Genomic DNA, 22,867 nt, shown 5'->3' on the forward strand with positions numbered 1-22,867 from the left:
ATTTCTCCCTGCCAAAGAACGATGTCTTACTGTTGGAAAATTATCGCCGGCACCGCACGATGGGCACTGGACCGCCCCCAGTACTTGGGGCGATAAGGGTCCCTTACTGTTAGGAGAAGGTTAATCATTCAAATCAAGCTGATAATACAGGTATGTGAGCTTGTTACATCTCCTCTCGTAGTTCATTTTTAAAATTTGGAACCGGAAATTCCAATCCAATCCGGAAATGTTCCCCTAAACCCTAGAATCGATCCCTCATAACTGAAGCCCAGAGATCCAAATTGGCCGATTCTTAAAACTTTGTTCCAAACCCTGACTCCTTTGAGAGGCTCGGTGTCTCATGGCTTGTGGGTTTCACAAAATACTGATTCAGCATTAGTTAACCAAATGAACATTGCGGGAAGAATGCCCATTTGCTATTTTTGACTAAAATTAATTATTTATTTCATTTTTTAAGAAATCCGAAACCCTCTCGTAAGTCCTAATTTTTAAACGAGATGGAATTGTTCAGAGCCATTTCCGATCCGAATTGGATTCAAATCGTTCCTCCGTCAATTGGTTTTAAGCTATTTTGTGGTGAAAATAGAATCGGCTCAAGAATCAAGAATCAGTTCGATTCAAGGTGGATTAGAAAAACAAAAAAATGAGTAGAAATCGATCGTCGTGGATCCAATTCCAGTATAGGCAACAACGCTTAAGAAGAAATTGGGATTGGTGTCAGCCGATTCTGATCTAATTAGTGATTCTTAAAACCCTGGCTTCGTCTAACTCGTCCACGATCCCTTCGAGGATAAAAATCGTAAAACCCATTCATCAACTACAAGCAGAGTTTTGAGACCCAGCCTGGATCGTCGAGTCAACCTAGTGAATTGTGATCCACTCAATCAAACGCTTAAAGCAAGTTATTGAAAGAGCTAATCGGTCATAGTTGAAGGTCTGATTCTAAGGTCCCGTTTGTTTAGAAGAGAAGGTGAGGTGGGATTGTTAGGAAGATGATGGGACCCAAATGTCGGTAGAGTTTTATTGAGAGTTAAAATATTGAGGCAAAGTTTATTTTCACATGAGGATTTTGACATTAGATAGGATAAGGGTGGGATTTTGAAGTGTCATATCAACAAATAAAGTATTTAATGATGTTCCCTAACTTTTGTAAGTTTATCACCAAAGTTCATCAAATAAAGTCTGGGTGAGATTTTGAAATGCCACACATGGTTCTAAGAATTGGTATCGTATCGTTCGTATCGGTTTTGCTAGTCATCAATATTGATACCGTATCGATAGCACAGTATGAACAAGGGATAAAATAATCAAAAAACTTATTTTTTTAGGAATTTCAGAGATACTTTTGTTTGATACAACCTATCCAGGCCGATACTATATCAATATCATATTGATTTTGCATGTTGCCGATACCCATTTCGATACCGTACACTAAAATTATGGTGCCACATCAGTATTTTCCACCCTAATTCTCCCATTCCATCTAAGTCCTCTAAACAAACTTGGCCTTGAGATTTCCAAAGTATTGCCCCAAAGACGAAGCCGGAGACGAAGACCTCTGTACCGCTGAGTTGTTCGGATGTCGGAACGATGTGTTGGAAAGACTTTAATAAAAGAGTAATTCTCTATGGGTCCCACCACAAATCTATATGTTATCTCTCGTTCGTAGACGGAAAATTTGCTGGGGGCGATAAAGATCCTTCATAGACGTGGGTCCCATATCATAAGGAAGGAAAGAAAGGTACAGCAAACGATTCTATCGTTTATGGATGAGAATAAAGCAATATGCCCATCGTCCATTATTAGTCTATTTTCAAACGCAGGCATGTGATTGCATCCATGGTTCTACTGCACCGTATCGTATTGGTCAACTCGAAAATTGATACAGCTTTGGATCAGAATGGCAAAGATTGATCATATTAGATAAATTTATCTCTGATTCTTTTTTAAAAATAGAATTTTTTATTATTTTACCCCTTATTTGTATCGTGTCACTGATACGGTGTCGGCACAATATCAAGATCAGAAAGATGTAAAATCGGTATGAATAGCCCGATACAGGTGATCTGATACTGATACTATACTTAGAACCATGATTGCATCAACCATGCCAATCAATCAAAAAGTGGTGGGAAAAAAAGATAACAAAAAAACTTAGCATCAATGGAGCACCCAGAAACATCAATATGAGTGACATTTCTACTTTTCATTGGGGATATAGGAGGGAAGTTATTTTGCGTCATCTTGTGTTTAGATGTAGGCACCACACTCTCAGACAATTTTTTTTCCCTTTCTTTACTTGCTTCTTCTAGTATAAGGTGGAATACAACTTTGCTCGAAATACAATTATGACTATGGTGTCAATCAATTTGGAGTGATTTTATCAGTGTTTTTTTTCTTCGGTAATAAAAACATGATCCATTATAAGGTGCATCGGTTCAGTTCTGTACCGGTTCAATATTGGTTCAGGTTCGGTTACTATGTAAATATATTCATAAGTATGGGGAAAATGTAATTTTTTTTTATGAATTTCGCATTGGTATCGAGTTATATCAGTTTGGGTTCAATTTCGATCCTGTTTTCTAAGATCGGTTTAGTGTCTTATCGGTTTTGAAGCAATCCGATTTGGATTCGGTGTGGGAACGCCCGAATTCAAAACATTGCCTTGCCAAAGCTGAGGTTGAGGGTTCAAGTCCCTCCTGATCCAATAAGCTCATATCGACTTTGGTTTGAGCCGGTTGAGTGTCACTGATTCGGTCCTACTGTCGCTACCCCTAATTATGACTAAAGTATCTTTGGAGGGGACAACGGAGTAAAATCCTTAGAAGTTCGGGCTGAGAGCTTGACACGTGAAAGCTGCTTCTCAATTTCGAGTCTTTTTCACCATAGTTGCAGTTAGAATTGCAACTGCTGCACCCAATCACGCCGCTCTCTTGTGACAACCTAGTGACCTATGGGCCCTCGTTAGGAATTGACCAAAAAAGAAAGAAAAATATCTTTGCTAGTGTTTCGTGACCAAGTTTGGGCTAATTTGGTCAATTTCTCACTACATCGATCTAGCCATTCCAACCATTGGATTACGTAGACACTGTTGGGATGGTCCATGAGGAAAATTAATTTCATTGTTTAGCTCAATTTTATAGTTATTGAGTTTGGTGTTATGTAATGTCATGTTAGTTTCCAGTCATTTCATCCCTAACCTGTCCTTTTTCTTAATCTCTGTCAAAATATCTCTTGTAATACTTAATATATAATATTTGTGTCAATCACAACCACACATTCAGCCAATATGGTATGACTTCATGTTTAGATCATATTAATTTAGGTACTATGAGTTGTTTTGAGCATAGTTGGAAAATTGAGCTTTGATCGGGGCAAGTCACCTGAGTCGAGCCAAAATTTTGGAAAACCTGATCAAGAGTCTTGTAGTCTAGGTCAGAGTAAAAATTGACAAGACTGGGTCATAAATCGCCCGAGTCAAATAACACACTATATTTTTATCCAACTCATCACAAACTTGATGAGTTTAGTCGTTTTTTAAAACCTAAAAAGTTGTTCACTTAGAAATTGAGTTCCCTCAACTCCTTGACTCCCTTCTCTTGTTCAATGGTATAAATTCAAAATACATTGATATGTGATTCCTCTTTCTTTTTTTTCCTCTAGTTTTCGCATGCATATATATATATATATATATATATATATATATTTATAGGCATAGGACTTGAAGCATACAAGGATATGTGAAGAACTTTGAAGGACTTGGATACAAGTACGGTACCAGAAGGGTTAACTTCTGGTACCTTACTAGTATGGGGATGAACACTTGAAAGCTTAAGATAAAAGCTTATGAAACTTGGAGATCTACCATAGGAGGTTCACCTTCGGAAGATAATTACAACTTGAATACATAAAAGTACACTTGAAGAATAAAATGAAAAACTTGCAGATGATCTACTTAGATCCTGTTGATGTAGAAGAACTTAGAAGAGATGAGTTGTAGAGGTGCTGCACTATTTTGTTTCTCCCAAATTTTTCCTCTTCCTCTTTGGAAGACGAAGTGGTTCTTTTATAGAAGGCTTGCTCAAAGTGAACCTTATCCGGAAGGATTCTAAGGATCACATGGGGTTGTCGGCTACTGATGACAAATGGGGCCAAAAAGGGGCCTGCACACCGAGAGGTGATGGAAACTTTTGACTTTCGAGGCAAAAGGCACCGAAAGTGAATTTGTCGTGGTCTTGAGATGCTGCTGAAAACGGGTCGGCAAGATCCGGCAGGTCGAAGAGACTTGGAACTATTCAAAAACTCAATTTTACTATTAATGAATAGTATTTTTGACAAAGAATAGTGAAGGAATGGTCATCAGGGCATTCCAAGCATCCAGGAGGATACAGTTTTCCCCATATGAACCATACACTGGTTATACCAAATTTAAATAGGCCTGGTAGTGGATGGACTATCCAAACCTGGGATAGTAACAGGGATACGACTTTTTGCCACGTGTCACTTGCAATGCCATTTATTTGTTGATGTCATGGCTGACGTTTTTCCAACATCAAGGTCTGAAAAATAACCTTATTTTGAATGCTTCTTGTTTTTCCCTTTGGTATGACTAGACTGCTGAGTAGCTTGGCGTTGCTGGGCCTAGAGGACTTGATGTCTGGTGCGAGGGGAGACCGCAACAAGACAGGTTTCGCCTTCAGAGACTTCTTCTTCGGAATTGGGAACTTCTGGGTCTTGAGCAAATTGGCATGTGTGAAGATGATGGGCCAAAGAACTCATGCTAATGCGGTCTGGTATGTCTCGTTCAGGCTCTGAATCACTGTCAAGGCCAAGGGCTGCGAGCTGGGCCTTAAGAGCCTGGCATTCGAACTTAATAGAAGTGGAACTTTGCTGCTGTCAGTAATATTGGGAACTAGTTGGAGGTCAGTTAGGTTCTTGATTAAGGACTCTTTGCTACATTTGCTAATGTCACAGTTGTCCCACCATTTAACAAAGAAAATTCTTGATAAGACTGGAATATTCCAACCTTCTTCAGTTTGCCAAAAAATCTCATAATCCCAATACAGAATCCAGGCAAGATGGCAATGAAGAAAAAATCTTAAAAGGTCTGGTTGTTCAAGGGCTGATGGGAAGTGCTTGCAAAAAGTATCAAAGGCTTCTTGAATTTGTGGTGGTAAGATGTCTTAAATTGGGTCATAGGTAGCCCACCATTAGGTGAACCAAAAGGGGAAGTGGCCTGCAAACTTATAATTGAAATAGAAAAATCATGAATGGCGGTTCTTGCTAATTTTGATATAAGAAAGCATGACGCCATGCATTCCATATAATCAAAATAATGATATTCTTGAGGTTGATAGGTTTGGGTAAATTGCCGAATGGCCAAAGGATGAGTTCCCCAGTCCTTCAATGAAAGAACCTTGTTGATTGTAACGGATGTATGAGTTACTAGGTTGGGATCTTGTTTATCAAAATTCTGCTTGATTGTGATCGAACCAGTATCGACCAAAATGAACTCAAAGAATTCTTGACTTTTGAGGGGATGGGATTGGTAAAATTGCCATCCGGAATAAAAATTTTTCTTTGCAAGCTCATGAGGAGAATTACAATAATTGAGGGACTGTTGGTCGAACACAAATATATCTTGGTAGCATTTCTTTTGGATGTACTAGCTCTTATAACTAGTCTGGGCAGTTTGGCTGGTAGGTTGGGTTCTAGTAATGGACTTGGTAGAAGAGGATCCTAAGACTACCGAATGAGCATAGGATGAACTGGGTTGGACTTGCTTAGGAACGTTTGCCAGGGCAATTTGATGGAAAGGAGTGATCTTGGTTTTAGCATAGCTGACACTTGATTTTATCAGGGAGTTAGAAGAGGTGGACTCCTTAGGGGGAGTCATCCCTATGGTACTGATAGATTTCTGACTTTGGCCCTGTAAGAATTCACGGGTGAGGAAGTCAGGAATAGAATTAAGTTCTCCTTTGATATAGGTAATGTCAAAATCAAAACTTGATAAAAGAGCTTGCCAGCGTGCAAAAATCTGTTTGGAGACAATGTTTTGAATATCATTTTTCAAGACATATTTTGCTGCACTACAATCTACTCGGACTAAAAATCTTTGGATTAATAAATCACCTTGAAATTTAGATATGCACAAAACAATGGATAAAACTTCTTTTTTGATAGTGCTGTAGTTCTTTTGTGCTTGATTCCAATTTCCAGAGGTAAATTGAACTATTTGCTCCTTATGGTCAAAAACCTGTTTAAGGATGCCGCTATAACCTAAGTCAAAGGCATCAGTTTCAATAATTTTGGATGCATCAGGATCTGCTAAGGCAAGGGATTTCCGTGACAACTCTTTTAATTTGTTTGACTGCTTGGGTCTGGGAATCAGACCAGACAGGAGGAGTCTTCTTAAGCCTTAGATACAAAGGCTCACAAATCTTGCTGATGGAAAGTAGGAAGTCACGAACATAGTTTAGGCTTCCTAAGAACCTTTAGAGTTATTTTTTCTCCAAAATTTGATTAGGGAACTTGTCAGCAAAAGAAATGGCTCTATCGATGGGGACGATAGTGCCTTGATAAATATTATGTCCTAAGAAGCGGATTTTGGTCTGGAATAAGTTCATCTTTTTCTGAGATAAGACTAATCCGTTATGTTTGATAATTTGGAAAAATTGTTTGAGATGCTTGAAGTGTAGTTCAATGGAACTGGAATAGATGAGAACATCATCTATATAGACGATAGCAAAGTGGTCTACTGGGTTCAAAATATCATTCATAATATTTTGGAATTCACTTGATGCGTTTTTCAGGCCGAATGGCATGACATTCCATTCATAGTGGCCGAAAGATGTGGTGAAAGCAGTCTTGTACCTATCTTGTTCGACGATTTGGATCTGCCAAAATCCAGATTTCATATCGAATTTTGAGAAGATGGTAGACTTATAAATCTTCTGGAGGAGATCTTTTTTTGTTTGGAATGGGGTATCTGATCCATTGTAGAACCTCATTCAAATGTTTGTAATTGATAACAAGGCGAGGGGTGCCTCGTTCAATTTCAGAATTTTTTTTTACATAGAATGCAACACAACTCCAAGGAGATTTGTTGTATCTGATTAGGTTCTTCTTTAAGAGGTCAGATATTTCTTGTTTGCAAGTTTCAACCAGTGCAGCATTCATCTGAATGGGTCTGGCTTTGGTTGGGATATTCTTTTCAGAAAAATCGTGTTCATAGGGGAGCCAGACAGAATGTTTATGGCGATGCCAAAATGCATCAGGGAATTCAGAACAAAGGTGTTGTTCGAATTTTTTGCGAAGCTAGTTAATTTGATGTTGTATGTGATTGTCTTTTAACATTTCAGCAATTCTTGTATGAGAAACTTCATTTTTTAAGAATTCTATTTGTTGTTCCTTGCGCGCAATCTTATGGATTGTTTTGTCCTCAAAAATTGCTAGGGATTTGAGTTTATTGATTTGCTTGGTATGGGCAGGTTCAATAAAATCAAAGAGGATCTTTTTTTTCTAAGGCTTTTGTAGAGATTCCTTAGTCTGAGGTTTTGAAAGGTTTTATTAATTCTAGGAAAGGTTGACCTACGATAACATTTTGATCTAAGTCTTGTACAAGTATGAAGGCCTGTTTAAGGCAGATTCCTTATTTGCAGATGTGGGCATCCGAAAGTTTGTAATTGACCTTGAGGCTTGACCCATTGGCTGCGGACAGTCTTTGTTTAGTCTTTTCGTAATATTGAGTGAGAATCAATCCTTCATGTATACAATTTAGCTGGGCTCCTGAGTCAATTAAAGCCATGGTAGTAATCTTGAAGGAGGATGGGACTACAAGGGTGATATTGATAAAACCAATTTTGGCATTTGATGTCTTGGATTAAATCAACATAGGTATGCTAATCATTTGTTTGTTCATTAGTATGTGTAGGGATAGGTTCAGGTTGTCTAGGCTTTTGAATTTTTCTTTTTAAAATTGCTAATTCTGTTTTGATGGTTTTGATTTCTTGTTTAAGATCAGCAGTTGTGATTTCAAGGTTGCGGACTTTTGTGGAAGTGCCAGTCTGAGGAATTGATTTTGGCTTGTCAAACTTTTTAAATATTTTGTTCAAGTCATAGGTTTGGGTATGACTAGAGTGGGCTTTGAGAGTTTCTTTCATTTGCTCAAAGTATTCCTTTTGCAAAACAGGGTCTTCTAACTTATCAATATAACCTAACATAGGATTAAGAGAAGGTTTGGTATGATTTGTACTGATCATGTTTATACTCTTGATTTCATCACAAGACTTACCAACAATGCAGTTTAAGCATTGACAAGGGGTGAAGTCAGAGTTGGCTTCAGAAAATTCTGCCGAAGAGGAAGACCTCTGGATTTGGTTAACTTGGTCATCGCTCGAGGTTTGTTCAGAATCTGTTTGAGCTAGTAAGTTGAATATTTGGGTCTTTTGTTCTTCACTGATTTGGAGAGAGTTGACCTTGTCAGCGAAGCGGCAAAACTTGGCAATATGGCCTGGTTTGCCACATTTAAAACAACCACTTTTAGGGTTTTGTTTGTTTGATTGGTAGGGTTTCTTGAAAGGTCTTTTAGTGAAGTTGTTTTTATTAGGCTTGTTATAGAACGTGTGTCTCGTGGGTTTTTTTTTGAACTTGTTGTATTTTTTATATTTGTGGACTTTCCGATGTTTATGTTTAGGTGTTGAAGAAGGAGGTTTAAGGATGCCAAATCCAAATTGTTCACAAAAACTTCCTAATTCATGTTTGAATTTCTTGTTGTCCTCCTTGATTTGTTTGCTAAGTCTAATATCAGTGAAGATGGCTAAGCCTTTTTCATGCACAATGTTGATTAATTGACCATACGTTAGTTGGTCATACGGGATTTGATTGTTGTGTTCTTTTCTAAGCCTTTGTTTTATTTTTTCAAATAGGAGGATGGGAAGGCCAGTTAAGAACTTCTCCTTCCAAAAAGGAAGATTTGCATCTTCTCTGGTCAGAACTTTGGTTAGAAATGTGTCCTTATACCATTTAAAGTCCTGCAGTTTTCTGTACTTTAAGTTAGTGAGTTGTTCAGAGGTTCTATCATTAAGTCTTGAAGGGTCTCCTAGGAAGTAATGGGCAATGCTGAAGATAAGTGTAGAAACAACATCTTCAACAGGTTGTTGGTCTTGATCGAGGATAAGAATTCCATCCTCAGTAGTCTATACTGAAGAGAGAAAATCATCTTTCTGGTTATTGGTGAGGACATTGTCCCACCATCCTTTTAATTGACCTATGAAGCCAGAGATAATTAACTCGGTAACTGCACAGTCAGAAACAGTCTTGATGCAGTAAGCATTACTCACCATTGTCATTTCTTGGAGTTTGTTAACAATGTTGTATTCAGATATACCATCTATGTTCTATTCATAGATGTTACCAATTTGGTAGGAGGCTTGGCTAAACTGCCCTCGAGCTTCAATTTGGAGGTCGGGGAAGGTAGGTCTTGGGTAAAAGCTTGTTACTTATTGGTAGTTGTTGATAGCTTGTATTTGTTCATGGGTATCTTGATGAAGATCATCACTTGAGTCCGATAAGGACTCAAAATCATAATCATGTTTGATTGTACCAACTTGTTTAGACACTGAAGCCTGTGAAGACTTCTGTGGTGTCTCAAGTATAACTAAGGATTGGAGTCTTGATTCAATTTCTTGTAGCATTGACTTGTTTAATTCTCTTGAGTGTGTAGGCTTTATGGTAAATGGTTTGAAGATTGGTGGTGGTTTAGTTTTACTGGACTCTGGTTTGCTTGAAAGGGCAACTTCAGGTGGTTTAGGTTGGACAAGGCATTCAATTCTAGAGAGTTGTTCGCCAATTATTTGTAGATACTAATTAGTGAAGTTTGTTTGTTCAATTATTCTTTTTGATCCATCAAAGACTCCTTCCGTTAATTTGAACAAAGAAGCAATGACGTCGGTTTCTTTAATCTGCAACTTGAGGCTTTCCATAGGTGGATGGATTGCTTCAGTTGTGTGATTAGTGTCATTAATCCAGGTCTTATGTGTGGTTTTTTGAACAAAGATACTCCCTTGGTAGGGGTAATCAATGTCATGTTTTGAGGTATAGACTTCAAGCCAAGGGAAGAAAAGAATACTGCTTTTCATGGCTGTCATCTTAGCATACCATTCAACTTTGATTTTTGTTCGTTCTTCTGCAAAAATATTGGCAAAAAACCAATCTCTTTTTTCTTGATTTCTAGGATGCATAAAATCTTCTCTAAGAAGTGGCTTATTAATTTGGTATTCTTCTTCTTCTTCAGCTCTTATCATAAGAAAAGAAACAGTTGGGTTTAAAGGAGGTCTCATTTCTGTGTTGGTAGGGAAGTCAGGAGAAGAGGTAGACTCATTAACTGAATCTTGATCTTCAGTGGTATAGACTCCATGGGTCACATTTTCATGTGTCCGAACTCCAGATAAACCTTGTTGAAAGGAACTCGTGGATTCTCCTAAAGAAGAAGGGATACTAAAGCAAGATGCTCTGCTTGGTTCTAGGAGCTTACTTAGTTCAGAGGGTCTACTTGGTGTAGAAACCCTACTGGATTGTGAGACTTGTTTATTTTTTCGGTCGAACCGAATGGTAACAAGACCATCCATATCCTGAGTTATTGATTCTAAAACTCTGTTATCGATTTGAGGAAAGGGAGTTCTTGTTTGTAGTTTCCAACTCTCTAAAAATTTGATATCTTTCCAATGAGTGGTTCTGGGATAGATTGTTCTTGCATGAGCAAAATCAGCCTGTATAAAGACTGTATGCCCTTTTTGCGATCTTTTCAGTGCTCTGGGTTTGATAGTAGTCATGGCCTTGTACTGGATCCTATGCATAATAGCTATAGGAATCGAACCTTGTTTCATATTATATCCATGGGACTTGAGGTTTATGGTAAGTGCATCTAAAAGGTTCTTGTCACGCAGAGAGATACTCATGTCAGGATAGACATCAAAGTATACAGGTCCATAACAAAGACTTGTTTCAATGGCTCCTAATAAGGAATCATCGAAGTTAAGGAACCGTTGGTCTCTTAGGGCTAAGAGCATGGACGTGTTAAGTCCTTCTCTGTGTAGGGTCTTAATGGCCACTTGAACTAATCCGATATGGATATAGTTAAAATCTTTCTGGAGCTTGATCAGGGCTTTTGGGTCTAAAAGTCTTATTTCCTCAACAACTTGTGAAGAGGCAAAAGTCTGTTCAACAGTTTTGATAGTCTCAGTGAGACTACGCAGGTCTTGTTTGTTTGTAAACATTCTTGGTAGGAACCTTGGGGAGGTTCCAATTCTGGAGCTTGGTTTCTATTTGTTCATCATAACTGATAACACTACTGTTGGAATCAGACTCTTCAAATGATGCCGAAGGCATTGTCCTCCGTAATATACTCATGTTTACCAGTTCTATCTCCCCTAAAAGAATTGCATTCTATCTGGGTAATAGAAGATAGAAGGAAATTCCAGTAATCGACCGATAATTTCAAGGACTTACACCCATCTGCCCTCCAACACGGTCCTGTGCAGGAATCCTAACCCTATCCGCTCCCAGAGTTCAAATGTATTCTAAAAAAGGAGACAGCGCCGCATAACACAAGCCTATTATTTCAAGCACTGGCTCTGTACCAATTCTCTGGAAATTTGATATCTTTCCAATGGTAACAAGACCATCCATATATATAAATTTTTTTTTATTGCATCAAAAAAAATGTGACTTGCCTTGACTAAGTTTGACAAGGCTGAGTCACCAGGTTTTTCTAAAAGACGAGTCAAGTAAAAAAAACCTGATTTTCCAACTATGGTTTTGAATATATTAAATTTTTTTGGTAAATGGAACATATTAAAATTCAAACTTTAGTAAAAAATGATAATAAAAGACCTAAATTCCAACCCCGATACATTGAAGTACCTAAACCAAAATACTGAACAATAATAAATTTTTACCTTTTTAGTATATCACATTTCTTTTTCAACTTGGATAAATTTTATCATTTCGCATGGATATTGACAACTCTTGAAAATGATGTAATGATAAGTTATTTTGATTTTTTTAGATAATACAAAAACAATAGACCAGGTTTCCCTCCACTCATGATGAATGAAATCCCATTCACCGAGGGGCGGGAAGGGGTATCGGGTGGTATTTTGGAACATAATAAAACCCTAGGAGGGGTTTGTGACCCTGGGACGATGGGTGAACTGTCCTCTATGGGTGGACGGAAACTAAGTCAAAAACAATTATAAAAAAGCTCTTGGTTGTTACCTTCCCCACCCCTAAAATATATATATATATATAAAAGCTCCCAATTCCAAAAAAAAAAAATTTATAAAATAGGTTAACCCTTCTCGTTCATCATATTCTCAAATCAAACCCTTCTCATGGTTTTAAATATCACTATTTGTATATGCCTTAGTCGGTATATCTCAATACCATTATGTATTGGCTGTATCAGGCTATATCGGATTGTTTTACCTTCACTTTTAACAAAAATATCGATTTTTAGTCAAATTTACCCTTATTAAGAACCATTCAATCGATAAATCGGCCCATATGACCAATCCAATAATGTTATTTGAAGCCATGCTCAAACTTTGTAAAAAAATTATTTCTATTTTTACCAAAACTTTACCATATGAGAAAAAATTTATTATCAAGAAAATAAAAAAAAAATTATGTAAATAAATTAAGGGAGAAAGCATGTTACTTGGGCGTATACAAAAATGCCACACCCCCATGAAAAGGTAGAATTTTTCTGATCACGCAATCGTTTCGCCCACACTGGTGTTTAGGCGCAGGCACAGCGTATCCTAGTACCGTTCTCTATCTCAATAAATAAATTCAAAATTGTTTACATCAACCACTCATTGATGGCGTGTGCTTTAATGTTGGTGGCCGTGATCTGGCCTCCTTGTAGCAGAGATAACAACAGAAAACAGTGGAGCAGCTGTCTCCAAACAGTGGTACTCAAACAGGTCCCACACCTTCAAACCTCCTATTCTCCTCTCGGGTTATTCCCTACCGGGTACAGTTCATACAGTTTCTCTCATAGATGGTGGAAATGACTATCTTATTCTTTGCAAACACACTGCTCGGGTGAGGTCTAACCCCTCGTATTAGAGGCACTAGGGAGCTGTAGCAGGCAAGGAACCTGAGAGGATAATTTTTCATAATATACCCTTGATACTTTACTAGGTAAAGAGAAGAGAAGATATGGGTTGCAGTTAGTAGCGGTATTAAAAGCTGGCCTACATTGACAAGCTCGACTAGAACCAATTGGTTGTAACCCAAAACTGAACCGACCGGTTAGTCAATGGTTTAGTGTCGGATCTAGATTGATTATGATTGGATGTTCACAAAGCTTAATTGGTTGTAACCCGATGGGCGCTCAACTAGGACAGATCGAGATCGATTATAAATTGCATGTTTATAGCTCGATTAGCCCATTTATAGCTTGATTAACTTGTTTATGGCCAGTTTACAACCCGGTTATAGTTTGATTAGCTTGTTTACCACATGTTTACAACCCATTTTTCGCTTGATTAGCCGGTTTATAGCTTGATCAACTCGTTTATGGCCTGTTTACAACATATTTTTAGCCCAATTAACTCGACCCCAATTATGGAACGATAACAAACCAATTAAATATAAACGTGTTCATACCTAACCTATGAGACTCGATTAACTAAACGATGCAATAATGGTGCTAGACCTTAAATTGGTGGGGATTAATTAGGTCATTCTAAAGTTGATCGAGATTGACCGATTGACAACCTTAGCAATTGGAATGTTGATATGGTATGTCATGTACTTTTTGAGGACAGTTTTCCTTCATCCACGACAAACAAGGTATTCCTAGTGGAGATTAATGGGATGGGTTATGGGTATCTATTATAAGTAAGTATAAGGTATTTTCAACTTTTAACTAGTAAGGAAATAATAATGGTGATCAAAATCGTGCATTTTTCCTTCTCCCATGGCGGAGGAAAATTTTCTACTAAATTAATTGCATCAGGCCTTGGAATAATCATAATTCCTTATTTAAAAAGAAAGGCGCTAGCATATAATGGAATCTCTACACTTCAACCAATGGGAGAATAGGGGGAAGCATTGCTTGGTTTGTGAAGTAGATGGGCCACATGTCAAGGAAGAGAGTGTGTGTGTGTCTAGAAGATTTGAGATTTTGAAATGAAAAACAAAAAATAAAAAAAAAAGTGAGGTTTCATAAGGGTGTTAACCGGTTTACAAAGGGTATACCGTCATGTTAGGTTTGGTGCAGAGTAAAAATGTGAAATAGACAAAATTGATACCAAATCATTTACTAAACAATTTCAAATTGTGAAAATTGTGAAAACCGGTTTCGGTTTCACAATTTGAAATGATTTTTAATTGTTTTAATCAAAATGTCATTTTTTTTTTAATTTTGTTTTGTATATTATAAACTATGTAATTTATATTATGAGAAAAGGCTTGATACACCGTCGGTGTACCATAAGTTAGTGTCCACTGTGTCTATCTCTCTCTTCCCCCTTTAAAATGACTCTTACCCCTCCTATATGATATCCCATCCCGCACCCACATTGGTGAGACCCACTAGTTTACCGCACACAAGTGGTGTGCCTATCCCTCACCCTTATGTTATATATACACTCTCTCTCATCCACATTTTATATTATAAACTATGTAGTTTTATTATTGTTTTTATAAGAATAAACTATAGTTTACATTATATATAATCTCTTTTTTCAACCAATGCAATATATATTATATAGGAAAAAAAATGTTGCTTGGTCATGTGGTTTTTGCATCCAGACACAAGAACACGCGAATTACCAAGTAGTCCCAATAAAAAATACCATGCCCCTCCATGTGCTCTCAATGGTCACCTCACTGGTGTAGGAGCTACAAGACCAAACAGTGATCTCTTGCCTATTCTATACTCTCTCTCGCCTACTTGCTTTTACATATTTTATACATTATAATGTGATACAAATTTTCATTTCTAATATTATTATGGTAGAATGTTCTTTGTGCCACAATGCAGGCTGTGCCCAGGTACATGGGCCTGCCATTAAGGGGGGCATGGTGATCATTGCGCCCACCCCCCATGTGCCTTGGTGCAGCCTCCATTGCGGCACATAGAACAACGCCCCTTTTATTATATACATTCACTTATATAATTGGTTTAAACGATTTATCGTCAATTTAAATAATTGAAAGCGTTACCAAACCATTTATTAAACTGTTTGATTTTTTAAACTAAAGCCGTATAAGATTTGTTGATTTTGGTTCGAACGGTTGGGTTTGGTTTATTACACGATTCGGGTTTGGTTTTGATTCAGTGAAAAGGGTCAAAAGAAAACCGCTTCGGGAAAATGGAAACCCACCCGGTAAAGAAGAGGAAATCCTCTGCGACGTAATGGTCGGGGATAACATTGCAGAATGCAGACCATCCAAGTGAGAAGAAAAAGCATCTTTCAAGGATAGATTGATTATATTCCCAAAATGCCCTTTGATGCATTTTATCCTTACCGTAATTGGCCTCGTAGTGATAATCACTGTGTGCTCTGTGGTATCCTCTGATCTCAAGGGAAGAATTACACTTTCCTTTCAGTTCCTCTCAACCAAACCCTAACCTAAGTTCCTCCGACCACCCTCCTCTGTGGTCGGCCTCTGCCGCCGGTACTGTTGAACGCCGGCGCAGTCTAAGAGTTCGATGTTGCAAGTTGCAACTCCCTTAGCCTCTGCAGAGGTGTTTTACAATTTGTAGTTTCTTCAGAAACGCCACTCTCGATGTCGGACCATTTTCAGGTCAGTTTGCTTTTCTTGTCTAAAATTCACTTTCCCTTCTTAAAATTCGAAAATAATGTAGTTCCTATTAGCAATCTAGTATTCAAATTGCCCGTCTAGCTCAGTTGGTAGAGCGCAAGGCTCTTAACCTTGTGGTCGTGGGTTCGAGCCCCACGGTGGGCGAAATATAATTATCAATTGAAAGAGAATTAACACGCATAATTGCCTTTTATGATTTTGAGAAGTTTATTAATGGATTGGATGACAGAGAATTCACAGTTTTAAGTGCTTTTCATTGCTTGGTATTTTCTGAGAATAGCTCAAAGACTTCATGGGTGGACTGATTTCTACTTCCTGTTACCACTATCTGATGAAAACTTAAAAATCAAAAATTTCTAGCCATTGTTGTTGTTGATGGGACAATAGTGCCTAATGTTCCCATGGAAGATAAAGCTAAGAGAGTTGGGCTAACAGAGTCAAATAGCTTCATGGAGCTATCAGAGTATAATGCTCCCATGGAAGATACATCTGAGAAACATGGACTAACAGAGTCTAATGCTGCCATGGAGTTAACAGAGAAAAATTTTTCCTTAAAAGATGCAACCAAGAAAGATGAACTAATAGAATCTAATGTTTGCTTAGAAGATACAAGTACAAAGTTGGGTTAACAAAGTCAAATGTTCACATGGAAAATACAGCCAAGAAAGTTGGACTAATGGAGTCAAATGTTCCTATATTGGAAATCAAATAATGCTTGGAAGACAGAGTATTGGAAGTTGGCATGGAATTTGAATCAGAAGAGCAAGCATATGATTTCTAAAGGATGCAGTTAGAAAATCTTTTCTTCTTTTACGCGATACAGCTTGATATGTTTGATCAGATAACCAACATTTTTCGAACAGATGCAAAGATGGTTGTTGATTATGATTGCTTTGGTGACATGGTCTGCTTTAATACGACTGATAGTACTAATACCTTCAATTGGTCATTTGCATTATTTACTGGAGTCAATCATCATAAACAAACTGTGATCTTTGGTGCTGCACTACTTTATGATGAAACAACTGAATCTTTCAAATGGTTGTTTGAGACTTTCATTGAGGCGATGTTTAAGAAAATGCTAAAGACAATTTTGACAGATCAAGGTGAAGCTATGGCTGAGGCAATAGCAGTGGTGTTGCGAGAGACATATCATCATATTTGTGTATGGCAGATTTATCAGAATGCCCGCGTTCACTGCCTTACCGCTGGGTATGGTGGTTCTAAATCTTTGGACAAAGATTTCAGCAATTGTATATTTGAGCATGAAAAGGAGGAAGATTTTATCCAAGCATGGGAGAGCATGCTGGACAAATAAGGTCTTAGGGGAAACACATGGTTACAAAAGTTGTTTGAAGAAAAGGAGAAATGGGCTTTGGCTTATGGAAGACTTGCATTTTGTGCAGACATGAAAAATACACAGTTGGGTGAAAGTATGGATAGTAGACTAAGGAATCGCCTGAATCGTGAGTCTGATATCTTGCGATTTTTCCAGCATTTTGAAAGGTTACTGGTGGAGCAACATTGTGCAGAACTAAAATCTAGTTATGGGATGAGCCAAAGTACAGCAAGGTTGTTGATACCAGTGAAGATGTTAAAGCAGGCAGAGGATGTTTACACACCAGCCATATTTGAAATGTTCAAAGCAGAGTTTGTAAAATGCTTAGATTATGTTGTTAACTTGTTTAGTGAGGTTGGGCCGGTAACCAAGTATAAATTACTGTAGATGGAAAACCTCGTGAATATTTTGTTACTTATAATTCTTCAGATGCTACAATTTTTTGCAGTTGTAGGAAATTTGAGTTTGTAGGGATCTTGTGTAGTCAAGCCCTCAAGGTACTTGATCATAGAAATGTGAAAGTGGTTCCACCTCGATACATCTTAAAGAGATGGACAAAAGATACTAAGTTTGGAACTGTAAAAGATGTTAGTACCTCTGAAATACAACTTGACCCTAAGTTTGATTAATTGAGGCGTTATAAAGAACTTTGTCATAACATTGCTACTATAGCTGCAAGGGCAGCTGAAACTGAAGAAGCATTTGCATTTGCTGCATTCTATATAAATAAGATGTTGCAAGGCGTTGAAGGAATTCTGAGAAAAATATACAGCAACATTGCAAAATTTTGTGAAAGGGAATATACAGAAAACTTATGGGTTGAAAGTATAGATTCTTCTTCTGAACATGTAGAAAGTTTACTCAACCAGATTAGGTGTTAGAAAGATAGCAGCGGGGTAGACGATGCTAGCTTTGTAAGTCATGATGGCAGCAACAGATGGAGGATTTCTGATGGTGCAAAATCTACAAAAGTGAAGGGAAATAAAAGAAAGGGGGAAGGCGAGCATGGCAGACGTGGGACTAGTGGCACTGAAGGAGGCTCCAGGAGTAAACAATCTCCGAATTTGCCTCCTGTACCTAGTAACATTCCCAATAATTCATGTTCTCCCCAAGCATACCATCCAATTCGAGCTCCTTCATCGGCTATGTTCAATCAGGTTTCCCTCGCGTTCCTAGGTTAATTTCTTCAGATATTTCAATAATTTTTATGTGAAAAGTGTTGGTCAAAGGTGATATCCTTACCTCCTAGCTTATATCAAGACTCCATCTAGCAGCTCTCACTTTGTCTAGGTAATGAACAAAGCTTGAATATTTCAGTAGTTTTATTATTTAATTTGTGCAAAAAATCCCATTGCTAATTTTGTGAAGATTCTTCATGAGCATCAGTAAGTGGTATTGGCAGACTCCTCATTGCTCAATGAGGGGATGGAGAGGAAGAGCAAATGCTAGCCACAAAAACCAGCCCCGATGAGAGGAAGGAAAATGTGAGTCTTCTTTACTTTTGTTGGTGTTGCCATTTTTTTTGTTTTTGGTCCCTTCACTTTGTGCTGTCTTCCAACATTCATAGGATTCTCTTCTACTCGGTAATTAGGCCACATAGTAATTCATTTATTCTTCTGGAAACAGCCTCTCTGCGAAGTGGGGGTAAGGTTGCGTACATTATGACCTTCCCCAGACCCTGCAGTGGCAGGAGCCTTGTGCACTGGGTGCACCCTTAAGTAATTCATTCATGCTGCTGACTTTGATATTGGTCATGCATAGTCCATAAATATGAACTTGGATCTCAAAAATCACATTCCTATCTCCCTTCTACTGAAACCAGTTCTTACTTTTAGATAATCTACATTGTTCTTCACCAGGGTGGGGGCAGGGGTTGAGATTTAGATGGTCGAGATTGATGAACACATTTGCATGCCTATGTCCATAACTGCAGCAATGACTGTGTCTGTAGGCTGTCGTGATAGTTTTAGAGCGAGACTAGTATACCTGACATATGAATTATTCAACCTTGGCCTAACTAATGGGATCAGTTACACAATTCTTGTTTCACCATTCAGCTCTGTTTAATGCCATATAAAAATTTTCAAATTATATACATCAAAAGAATGCCATATACTGACACAAAACAAGTTCCTTGCTGCATTAATGCGATTAACTGCTTATAATGCATGAAAAAACAGTAATATTGTCAACTGCAGTCAATAGTTCACTGCAATTCCAGACCAAGCCTCAAGTGCTGAAGATGGTTGTTTTGTATGATCCATAAGTAAATTGCTTATAAGCTGAACTCTACTTCCATTTTAGAATTGGTGAAGGCTATTAGTAGTGGCAAAAAGTAGGAATTGTCATGTTGCCCAAGCTTCAGCTTTCAGGGCTGTTCCATAATGGAAGGTAGCCTGAGAAACTGAGTATATGCTGTCCATATGAATCTCGACACATGCCGCTCGATAACACAGTACCTATATGGTAGCCAAAAGTAATTGTTTCTCTGAGCCAGGGTGCATGTATGTTGATGTTTGGAAGAGAATGGAAGTGAGCAGAGGATTTCCCAGCATTGAATTTTTTTTTCTTTCTGAATGTTTTAGGTTGATCTGTGACTTCTGTAATTCTTTTTTTTCCCATAGGATATAGTTCATTCCTGTGCTTGATCTCTCTCCTAATGATTACATTCTAATTTTTAATTGTTATAATTATAGGATTCTGCGAGGGAGAAGGGCATTGCTTCCTTCTTATGAGCCTCCTGCTTTCTCTGTCTTGGGAAATTTTACCAGGTTGTTATAAAGATATAGAACACTGATTTTGTTACGAAGAGATGTTTTTTTGTCTTGGGAAATCTTACCAGCATGATATAAAGAGAGAAACCATTGATTTTGTTAGGAAGACTTGTGTATGTTATTTTCAAGGTTCGAAATCTCGATTCCAAGACCGGTTTCAACCCTGACCGAAATCGAGATCGAAACCTGGTATTTTCTGGGCAAAACTCGACATGTTATGTGCTGTCAAAACTTGGTATTTTTCAGTTGAAATTGATCGAAGCTATCGAAATATGCGAAATATGGTCGAAACTTGATACTAGTTAGTATTGACTCAAGGGTTTTTTGCCGATTTCTTGTGAAACCGAGATATCTCAGTACCAAGATTTAGAGTCATGGTTATTGTGTTTCCAACCTTGGGCTTCTCCCCAAGCTTAATGTAATTGTGTAAATGACCACTGTATAATCACCACCAACAGCTTGCTGACCATTTGCCCTGTTGCAGAGGAACCATATACAATACTAATTTTCTTGTCTTCGAAGGAAAAGAAATAATTTTAACCCCCAAAATGAAAAAATAAAATAAAATTATTGGTCCTTTCCAGTTAGGTGGATTCGTCCGATTTCTGAACCCCTCTTTTATATTATCTATGAATATACTTGGATGGAGAGGGTTGGGCATGCGGCATGCCGCCCACTACAGGTAAGCGTGTGGCCTTGCCCAGTGAGAGGGGTAAGGTGGTCTTTTCCCATGCAAATGGGAGAAAGAGAGACAGACCTACCCTTTTCCCATACTTAAATATTTATGTCTTTGTCATTTTTTCCTCCTTTTATTCAGAAAAATAGTAGGGGGGAAAAAAAAATAAAAGGACCGAGTAAAAAACCAATTCATGGTTTCGGTGTAAACAACTTAGTTTGATTTCGATTTAATTTTGACACCCTTACATACAATCCAAAAAAGGAAGAAAAGAAGAAGCAAACACGAGGGTAAGATATATTTGGTTCAGTCTAAGTTCAAGAGTGTTGGGCATACACTAGCATGTATTTTAGCCCACAAAAGTGTTTCTAAAATCACAATTTGGAAGGGGTGTAAAACAGAGCAGTACCTAAAAAAAATTACATATAGTATGTATGTCCAAAAATGACCTTATAATGTCACATAATGAAAACACTTAAGAAAAGGAAATTTTCTTATTGAAACCCTTTTAAGTATCAAAGAATTTGTAACTTTATTTTTTTGACCTTTTCGTATGACCTCCTACCAATTTTTTTTTCCAATGAGGGAATGGTGTCATTTCATGTGTACTTGAAATTTGATAATGACATAATGATATTACTTTCAACTCATTTTAGAATACTCTTTTATAGCCCTATTTTAAAGAACTTTTGGGCATAAGAGAAGAGGTGCTTGAAAGGTGTTAAGTTCTAATACACTTATAGAGCTAGAGGTGTCATTTTGGATCAGGATCGTCTCCAGGGAGCCCAACACCCAGGGTCCTGCCAGGGGGCGTCCAGCAGCTGAGCTGTCGCACACATCTCGGTGCACGCCTAGGGATGTATGTGACATAGCCCAATGGTTGGTGACTCCCTGGGCGTGCTGGGCTCCATGGAGACGAGCTAAATTCTATCATTTTAGACACTCCTCATATGGGAAAATCTTGTTGTAACCAATTGGTTACAACAATATTGTAAATTACTTTTTGACCCCTTAGCTTATACTTGAAAATTATTTTAATGTAGGAATGAAAATGGTTTTCAAATAAGAACTACATTAAATGACTTTAGCTTTTTGAACAAACGTTGCGTAATTCAAACATTTGTATGGGACAAAAGTTTTCCTCTCCAGGTTTCACCCACCCATTTAGGGTCATTATTAATATTGAGAAAGAATGCTACCTGGTCGCGTATGGTGTGCAACCCCTACACCCAGGCACAGGACAGGACAAAATGGCTGCCACACCCCCATGGAAAGGCGAAAATCCTTGAAGGCACGACAGTCATTTCACGTAGCCCTATGTCTAGGCGCAGGGGTCATGCACCGCACGCGACCAAGTAGCGTTCTCTTTCCCTTATTAATATCTTCTAACTTTTGTGGAGTTAATAGGCCTACTTGTTTCCCAGATCTATATTTAGATTAGACTTCTCATAGGTTCCTAGTTAAAGTGTTAAACACATGGCCTCGACCCAAATTAGTAGGGTCTTGGTCCAAATTTTGGCATAAGATCAATAATAAGGCCAGGTTCAGATCGTTAGTGTCCATTTAAATTCATGTAATTCCATTATTCAGTAGTTCAACAAAAAACTATTTAAATTTTTTTTTTTTTTTGGATAAAGTTTTTCTTCACTCATGGTGAATAGATTCTTTTTCCACTATTGGTAACTTGATGTTCTGATTGGATTCTTGGATGAGTGAAAGTCATCATTAACTTCTATCCTCTAAATCCCACTCCCTATTCTATACGGTCGAAACTACCCTTCCCATTCCAATCAGAGGGTCAAATCTCTTCCACCTAGTTTATATGGAACTGTTGCGTGTGAAAACCTCCGGTACTTGGTTCGCCCGTGAATGAACCTGCAAAAACCAAGCAATGAGCGCAAGAGGGCCGGTGTGACTCCGGCCTAGGACTCTCCGATGCTCAAGTCAGGTCTTCAACGCGACAGCGTAACTGCGTACTAAAAAGCTAGATCCAGAATAGAGCTCCATACCTGGGTATTTATAGAGTAAGGAGGAGATGAGACGGTTGGGAGAGTCCTAGTATGGTAGGAGTCCTTCTTTCGGAAGGTTCTCTCGCGTAGAGCCGGAGTGGAGAGTTATTTTTGGTCGGACTCTTATTAAGGTAAGAGTCCATGTAGAGTGTGATTCGTGTTTGCGCTGGGATCGTGGTTTCGTCCTTATCCCGTGATTCTCGGGATGTGCCGACGTGGCCCGAGATCC

At 38.1% G+C, this 22,867-nt stretch overlaps 1 long non-coding RNA gene and 1 other non-coding gene across 2 annotated transcripts; both read left to right on the forward strand.

Moving 5' to 3' along the window:
- The first annotated feature begins 15,911 nt into the window (after positions 1–15,911).
- On the forward strand, positions 15,912–15,984 carry TRNAK-CUU. Its single transcript has one exon. It is a non-coding gene; the product is annotated as a tRNA-Lys (tRNA).
- Positions 15,985–18,419: 2,435 nt separating this feature from the next.
- Positions 18,420–18,798, forward strand: LOC122656960. Its single transcript, XR_006332195.1, has 2 exons — positions 18,420–18,469; positions 18,548–18,798. It is a non-coding gene; the product is annotated as an uncharacterized LOC122656960 (long non-coding RNA).
- The last annotated feature ends 4,069 nt before the right edge of the window (positions 18,799–22,867 follow it).

This window comes from Telopea speciosissima, chromosome 3 (genome assembly GCF_018873765.1).
Source record: "Telopea speciosissima isolate NSW1024214 ecotype Mountain lineage chromosome 3, Tspe_v1, whole genome shotgun sequence".
Classification (NCBI taxonomy): Eukaryota; Viridiplantae; Streptophyta; class Magnoliopsida; order Proteales; family Proteaceae; genus Telopea; species Telopea speciosissima.